The 8,994-nt window shown below is 37.7% G+C and overlaps 2 protein-coding genes across 5 annotated transcripts in view; both read right to left on the bottom strand.

The window, feature by feature from the left end:
* LOC127606362 (profilin-2-like) overlaps positions 1 to 8,994 on the bottom strand; it is a 437,001-nt gene that overhangs the window by 98,457 nt on the left and 329,550 nt on the right. The window lies entirely within an intron of this gene.
* LOC127606306 (arf-GAP with coiled-coil, ANK repeat and PH domain-containing protein 2-like) overlaps positions 1 to 8,994 on the bottom strand; it is a 395,843-nt gene that overhangs the window by 182,333 nt on the left and 204,516 nt on the right. The window lies entirely within an intron of this gene.

The raw sequence follows: 8,994 nt of genomic DNA, 5'->3' as shown, positions 1-8,994 counted from the left end.
ATAAGTCACATCAATTAGCAGTCACACAAAATCCAACATGTGAAGCAGCCAGACAATCCTACTCTCAAACACGACCACGCGTGGATGACCATCGGGTAAGCAATTCCTTTTCGTTTATCTTACCGTAACATAGAAGTTGTTCAATATAACCGTGTTTAACAGTGCCCACCAAAGGTAATATCATTCAATAAGACAGCTAGCTAGCTAGCTAGCTCGATCGTTAGCATGCTAATAAGCTTCCAGTAAAAGTAATGTGGACATGTCCTGCAGGCAAGGTTCTGGAAAACTTTTCTAAATCTTTAACAACACAGTCTGTGGAACTTGGTTTTGGTGCCATATGTTTATTTCAGTGCAGTATTTGTTTTATTCGATTGCAGTTAATTTAAATTAGTTAGTACAGGTAGCCTAATGAAAGTGGGCCAGGCACTTCTAGCATTTACGCTAAGCCCGGTGTATTTACACTGTTTATTCTTGTGCTGAATCAATTGTACACCGTTTCAATGAAAAAACAAACAAACGTTTGCAATGAAATTATAGCAGAATTCAGCTTTGTTGGTACATTTGGTCAAGACAATATTGTGTTACTCTATTTTAATTTTACATTGTTATCTGCCTGACAAATGGTTTGCCCGAATCTATTAGTCTGACCAGCAAATGTTTGATGAAATGAATTTTTGTATTTTTGAGGAAGAAAATAATATTCCTTTGGCTCAGTACTTTTTGAGCCAAAATAAGTGCTGCCATAATATTGTGCTTGCTTGTCTGGCTGACTTCTTCTCACTTTCCATTGTAGATGTTTACTGGTGGTGATAATGTCACAAAGAAGAACCGGACTGAGCCCTCAATCTGAGGCTGCTCCTTTTAGCTGGAGTCAACAAGCCTTGTTTGAAAGCCCAGTGGATCAATGATTATAAAGGTATGCTATCAATCTACCTGCTATCTAATTCTTATGGCTACCGCAAGCACATGACAAGAGCTGCAACCAAAGCCTGTCACAGTGACAGATTTTATTCGTACATTGTGTTTACCCCAAAAATGTCACAATAAACAACAGCATGTTTTTTTATGCCATTGATCATATTGGAGCAAAAATAATTGAAGTACTTTTGAAGAAAATGTTTAGCAGCCATTATCATTCAATTATTGAGAATATTGTATTGCCATGTAGAACTAGGAATATCTTGGAATGAAAAAATAGAAATAGAAATTATTCGGCTTCTGTTAAAATATTGTGCTTCACCAAATATCACAATTCATAAAAACGCATACTATCCGTAATAGTCGAGGAAAATTAGATGCCTTTAAACTTCCTTCATAATGCTTATTTCACCTGATTGAAGAAGGCTGTGGTAGCTGTTTGACAAATCCACATTTTTATCAGCAATTTGTACTGCCCATCAAAAGTCTCTCCTTAGTTGAAAACAACGAATGGTCACCGGAATTATTTTTCAGTCATTACATTGTTTTAGTCTGAAAGAGTATGTTTCGGGTGTTGTCTTTATTATTTGAACTCAGTCATGTCTGTTGTCCTGAAATTGTTAGCTATAAGAGCTGTACAGTGGTAACTACCATAAAGAGCCGGCTTGTGCTGTGTATGAAGTTTAATTTATTCAAAAGTCATGTAACTACGACATATTTCTGACACTCTATGGTTGCTATAATGTTGATTTTCATGATTTCAGTCATGCCCTCATACTTCTTCAGTTACTGTAGAATACTTTTTAGAATATTTCTGATACTGTAATGTTGCTGAAAAACCAGAGTGTGAACAGGTGAAATGACTTTTGTCTGGACCTAACACTGGAGAGCCTGTGTTCGAATGTCCCCATATTGATGTTCCACAGAGCCGAACAGTGTTAACTTTCTATAGTGTGGTATATTAATCCCAAACCCTCCTGTGAGAGATGTTCAATGAGAAATAATGTTTATTGATTTCTTAACTGGTCAGAATGAAGAACGCTGAATATTTTGACACCGTAATGGTGTTATGTTGCAGACACCAAGTGACGGGATCTTGACTGAACCTTCTGGAGACCAAGAAGGGAGTGAGAGATCCACTTCATCCTTACAACAGGTTACTACTTCTTATCATGATATACTAGGTTTGAGTTTTCAGCTTTCAGTGACAAACACAGGAGAAGTTATAAATCAGAAACATGGACTCTCCATGATTTCAGTCGTCATGTCCTCATATTTCTTTAGACCTGAAAAACCCGAGTGTTTTTCAGGTGTCATGACTTTTGTCTTAACCTAACTCTGGAGAGCCTCTGTTCGAATGTCCCCATATTGCTGTTACTCAGAGCTGAACAGTGTTAACTTTCTATAGTGTGGTATATTCATCCCAAACTCTCCCGTGAGCAATGTTCAATGATAATTAATATTTATTCATTTCTTAACTGGTCAGAATGAAGAATGCTGAATATTTTGACACCGTAATGTTATGTTGCAGACACCAAGTGACCTGACTGAGCCCTCTGGAGACCATGAAAGGAATGATAGATACACTTCATCCTTACAACAGGTTACTACTTCTTGTCATGATATACTTGGTTTGAGTTTTCAGCTTTCTTTGACAAACACGGGAGAAGTTATAAATCAGAAACATGGACTCTCCATGATTTCAGTCGTCATGTCCTCATATTTCTTTAGACCTGAAAAACCAGAGTGTGTTTCAGGTGACATGATTTTTGTCTGGACCTAATTCTGGAGAGCCTGTTTTCGAATGTCCCCATCTTGCTGTTACACAGAGCTGAACAGTGTTAACTTTCTATAGTGTCTTATATTAATCCCAAACCCTCCTGTGAGCGATGTTCAATGAAAAACAATGTTTATTCATTTATTAACTAATCAGGATGAATAAATTTGAATATTTCTGACACTGCACTGTTGCTATGTTGCAGACATTAAGTGTTCCGATCCTGATGAAACCTTCTGAAGATCAAGAAAGGAGTGGAAGATCCACTTCTTCCTTAAACAGGTTACTACGTCTTATCATTATATATTAGGTTTCAGTTTTCAGCTTTCTTTGACAAACACAGGAGAAGTTATAAATCAGAAACATAGACTCTCCATGATTTCAGTCGTCATGTCCTCATATTTCTTTAGACCTGAAAAACCTGAGTGTGTTTCAGGTGTCATGACTTTTGTCTTAACCTAACTCTGGAGATGCTGTGGCTGAATGTCCCCATATTGCTCTTCCACAGAGCTGAACAGTGTTAACTTTCTATAGTGTGGTACATTATTCCCAAACTCTCCTGTGAGCAATGTTCAATGAGAAATAATGTTTATTCATTTCTTAACTGGTCAGAATGAAGAATGCTGAATATTTTGACACCGTAATGTTGTTATGTTGCAGACACCAAATGACAGGTACCTGACTGAACCCTCTGGAGACCAAGAATGGAGTGAGAGATCCACTACATCCTTACAACAGGTTATTACTTCTTATCATGATATACTAGGTTTGAGTTTTCAGCTTTCTTTGACAAACACAGGAGAAGTTATAAATCACAAACATAGACTCTCCATGATTTCAGTCGTCATGTCCTCATATTTCTTCAGACCTGAAAAACCTGAGTGTGTTTCAGGTGACATGACTTTTGTCTTAACCTAACTCTGGAGAGCCTGTTTTCGAATGTCCCCATATTGCTGTCACACAGAGCTGAACAGTGTTAACTTTCTATAGTGTCTTATATTAATCCCAAACCCTCCTGTGAGCGATGTTCAATGAAAAACAATGTTTATTCATTTATTAACTAATCAGGATGAATAAATTTGAATATTTCTGACACTGCACTGTTGCTATGTTGCAGACATTAAGTGTTCCGATCCTGATGAAACCTTCTGAAGATCAAGAAAGGAGTGGAAGATCCACTTCTTCCTTAAACAGGTTACTACGTCTTATCATTATATATTAGGTTTCAGTTTTCAGCTTTCTTTGACAAACACAGGAGAAGTTATAAATCAGAAACATGGACTCTCCATGATTTCAGTCGTCATGTCCTCATATTTCTTTAGACCTGAAAAACCTGAGTGTGTTTCAGGTGTCATGACTTTTGTCTTAACCTAACTCTGGAGATGCTGTGGCTGAATGTCCCCATATTGCTCTTCCACAGAGCTGAACAGTGTTAACTTTCTATAGTGTGGTACATTATTCCCAAACTCTCCTGTGAGCAATGTTCGATGAGAAATAATGTTTATTCATTTCTTAACTGGTCAGAATGAAGAATGCTGAATATTTTGACACCGTAATGTTGTTATGTTGCAGACACCAAATGACAGGTACCTGACTGAACCCTCTGGAGACCAAGAATGGAGTGAGAGATCCACTACATCCTTACAACAGGTTATTACTTCTTATCATGATATACTAGGTTTGAGTTTTCAGCTTTCTTTGACAAACACAGGAGAAGTTATAAATCAGAAACATGGACTCTCCATGATTTCAGTCGTCATGTCCTCATATTTCTTCAGACCTGAAAAACCTGAGTGTGTTTCAGGTGACATGACTTTTGTCTTAACCTAACTCTGGAGAGCCTGTGTTCGAATGTCCCCATATTGCTGTTCCACAGAACTGAACAGTGTTAACTTTCTATAGTGTGGTATATTCATCCCAAACTCTCCCGTGAGCAATGTTCAATGAAAATTAATGTTTATTCATTTCTTAACTGGTCAGAATGAAGAATGCTGAATATTTTGACACCGTAATGTTATGTTGCAGACACCAAGTGACCTGACTGAACCCTCTGGAGACCATGAATGGAGTGAGAGATCCACTTCATTCTTACAACAGGTTACTACTTCTTATCATGATATACTAGGTTTGAGTTTTCAGCTTTCTTTGACAAACACAGGAGAAGTTATAAGTCAGAAACATAGACTCTCCATGATTTCAGTCGTCATGTCCTCATATTTCTTCAGACCTGAAAAACCTGAGTGTGTTTCAGGTGACATGACTTTTGTCTTAACCTAACTCTGGAGAACCTGTGTTCGAATGTCCCCATATTGCTGTTCCACAGAACTGAACAGTGTTAACTTTCTATAGTGTGGTATATTCATCCCAAACTCTCCTGTGAGCAATGTTCAATGATAATTAATATTTATTCATTTCTTAACTGGTCAAAATGAAGAATGCTGAATATTTTGACACCGTAATGTTATGTTGCAGACACCAAGTGACCTGACTGAACCCTCTGGAGACCATGAAGGGAATGATAGATACACTTCATCCTTACAACAGGTTACTACTTCTTGTCATGATATACTAGGTTTGAGTTTTCAGCTTTCTTTGACAAACACAGGAGAAGTTATAAGTCAGAAACATAGACTCTCCATGATTTCAGTCGTCATGTCCTCATATTTCTTCAGACCTGAAAAACCTGAGTGTGTTTCAGGTGACATGACTTTTGTCTTAACCTAACTCTGGAGATGCTGTGGCTGAATGTCCCCATATTGCTCTTCCACAGAGCTGAACAGTGTTAACTTTCTATAGTGTGGTACATTATTCCCAAACTCTCCTGTGAGCAATGTTCAATGAGAAATAATGTTTATTCATTTCTTAACTGGTCAGAATGAAGAATGCTGAATATTTTGACACCGTAATGTTGTTATGTTGCAGACACCAAATGACAGGTACCTGACTGAACCCTCTGGAGACCAAGAATGGAGTGAGAGATCCACTACATCCTTACAACAGGTTATTACTTCTTATCATGATATACTAGGTTTGAGTTTTCAGCTTTCTTTGACAAACACAGGAGAAGTTATAAATCACAAACATAGACTCTCCATGATTTCAGTCGTCATGTCCTCATATTTCTTCAGACCTGAAAAACCTGAGTGTGTTTCAGGTGACATGACTTTTGTCTTAACCTAACTCTGGAGAGCCTGTTTTCGAATGTCCCCATATTGCTGTCACACAGAGCTGAACAGTGTTAACTTTCTATAGTGTCTTATATTAATCCCAAACCCTCCTGTGAGCGATGTTCAATGAAAAACAATGTTTATTCATTTATTAACTAATCAGGATGAATAAATTTGAATATTTCTGACACTGCACTGTTGCTATGTTGCAGACATTAAGTGTTCCGATCCTGATGAAACCTTCTGAAGATCAAGAAAGGAGTGGAAGATCCACTTCTTCCTTAAACAGGTTACTACGTCTTATCATTATATATTAGGTTTCAGTTTTCAGCTTTCTTTGACAAACACAGGAGAAGTTATAAATCAGAAACATGGACTCTCCATGATTTCAGTCGTCATGTCCTCATATTTCTTTAGACCTGAAAAACCTGAGTGTGTTTCAGGTGTCATGACTTTTGTCTTAACCTAACTCTGGAGATGCTGTGGCTGAATGTCCCCATATTGCTCTTCCACAGAGCTGAACAGTGTTAACTTTCTATAGTGTGGTACATTATTCCCAAACTCTCCTGTGAGCAATGTTCGATGAGAAATAATGTTTATTCATTTCTTAACTGGTCAGAATGAAGAATGCTGAATATTTTGACACCGTAATGTTGTTATGTTGCAGACACCAAATGACAGGTACCTGACTGAACCCTCTGGAGACCAAGAATGGAGTGAGAGATCCAATACATCCTTACAACAGGTTATTACTTCTTATCATGATATACTAGGTTTGAGTTTTCAGCTTTCTTTGACAAACACAGGAGAAGTTATAAATCAGAAACATGGACTCTCCATGATTTCAGTCGTCATGTCCTCATATTTCTTCAGACCTGAAAAACCTGAGTGTGTTTCAGGTGACATGACTTTTGTCTTAACCTAACTCTGGAGAGCCTGTGTTCGAATGTCCCCATATTGCTGTTCCACAGAACTGAACAGTGTTAACTTTCTATAGTGTGGTATATTCATCCCAAACTCTCCCGTGAGCAATGTTCAATGAAAATTAATGTTTATTCATTTCTTAACTGGTCAGAATGAAGAATGCTGAATATTTTGACACCGTAATGTTATGTTGCAGACACCAAGTGACCTGACTGAACCCTCTGGAGACCATGAATGGAGTGAGAGATCCACTTCATTCTTACAACAGGTTACTACTTCTTATCATGATATACTAGGTTTGAGTTTTCAGCTTTCTTTGACAAACACAGGAGAAGTTATAAGTCAGAAACATAGCCTCTCCATGATTTCAGTCGTCATGTCCTCATATTTCTTCAGACCTGAAAAACCTGAGTGTGTTTCAGGTGACATGACTTTTGTCTTAACCTAACTCTGGAGAACCTGTGTTCGAATGTCCCCATATTGCTGTTCCACAGAACTGAACAGTGTTAACTTTCTATAGTGTGGTATATTCATCCCAAACTCTCCTGTGAGCAATGTTCAATGATAATTAATATTTATTCATTTCTTAACTGGTCAAAATGAAGAATGCTGAATATTTTGACACCGTAATGTTATGTTGCAGACACCAAGTGACCTGACTGAACCCTCTGGAGACCATGAAGGGAATGATAGATACACTTCATCCTTACAACAGGTTACTACTTCTTGTCATGATATACTAGGTTTGAGTTTTCAGCTTTCTTTGACAAACACAGGAGAAGTTATAAGTCAGAAACATAGACTCTCCATGATTTCAGTCGTCATGTCCTCATATTTCTTCAGACCTGAAAAACCTGAGTGTGTTTCAGGTGACATGACTTTTGTCTTAACCTAACTCTGGAGATGCTGTGGCTGAATGTCCCCATATTGCTCTTCCACAGAGCTGAACAGTGTTAACTTTCTATAGTGTGGTACATTATTCCCAAACTCTCCTGTGAGCAATGTTCAATGAGAAATAATGTTTATTCATTTCTTAACTGGTCAGAATGAAGAATGCTGAATATTTTGACACTGTAATGTTGTTATGTTGCAGACACCAAATGACAGGTACCTGACTGAACCCTCTGGAGACCAAGAATGGAGTGAGAGATCCACTACATCCTTACAACAGGTTATTACTTCTTATCATGATATACTAGGTTTGAGTTTTCAGCTTTCTTTGACAAACACAGGAGAAGTTATAAATCACAAACATAGACTCTCCATGATTTCAGTCGTCATGTCCTCATATTTCTTCAGACCTGAAAAACCTGAGTGTGTTTCAGGTGACATGACTTTTGTCTTAACCTAACTCTGGAGAGCCTGTTTTCGAATGTCCCCATATTGCTGTCACACAGAGCTGAACAGTGTTAACTTTCTATAGTGTCTTATATTAATCCCAAACCCTCCTGTGAGCGATGTTCAATGAAAAACAATGTTTATTCATTTATTAACTAATCAGGATGAATAAATTTGAATATTTCTGACACTGCACTGTTGCTATGTTGCAGACATTAAGTGTTCCGATCCTGATGAAACCCTCTGAAGATCAAGAAAGGAGTGGAAGATCCACTTCTTCCTTAAACAGGTTACTACGTCTTATCATTATATATTAGGTTTCAGTTTTCAGCTTTCTTTGACAAACACAGGAGAAGTTATAATTCAGAAACATAGACTCTCCATGATTTCAGTCGTCATGTCCTCATATTTCTTTAGACCTGAAAAACCTGAGTGTGTTTCAGGTGTCATGACTTTTGTCTTAACCTAACTCTGGAGATGCTGTGGCTGAATGTCCCCATATTGCTCTTCCACAGAGCTGAACAGTGTTAACTTTCTATAGTGTGGTACATTATTCCCAAACTCTCCTGTGAGCAATGTTCAATGAGAAATAATGTTTATTCATTTCTTAACTGGTCAGAATGAAGAATGCTGAATATTTTGACACCGTAATGTTGTTATGTTGCAGACACCAAATGACAGGTACCTGACTGAACCCTCTGGAGACCAAGAATGGAGTGAGAGATCCACTACATCCTTACAACAGGTTATTACTTCTTATCATGATATACTAGGTTTGAGTTTTCAGCTTTCTTTGACAAACACAGGAGAAGTTATAAATCACAAACATAGACTCTCCATGATTTCAGTCGTCATGTCCTCATATTTCTT

The sequence above is a fragment of the Hippocampus zosterae genome, chromosome 8, assembly GCF_025434085.1.
Source record: "Hippocampus zosterae strain Florida chromosome 8, ASM2543408v3, whole genome shotgun sequence".
Lineage (NCBI taxonomy): Eukaryota > Metazoa > Chordata > Actinopteri > Syngnathiformes > Syngnathidae > Hippocampus > Hippocampus zosterae.
Note: the sequence above shows the minus strand (reverse complement) of the source record. Positions and strands in the feature narration are given on the sequence as shown.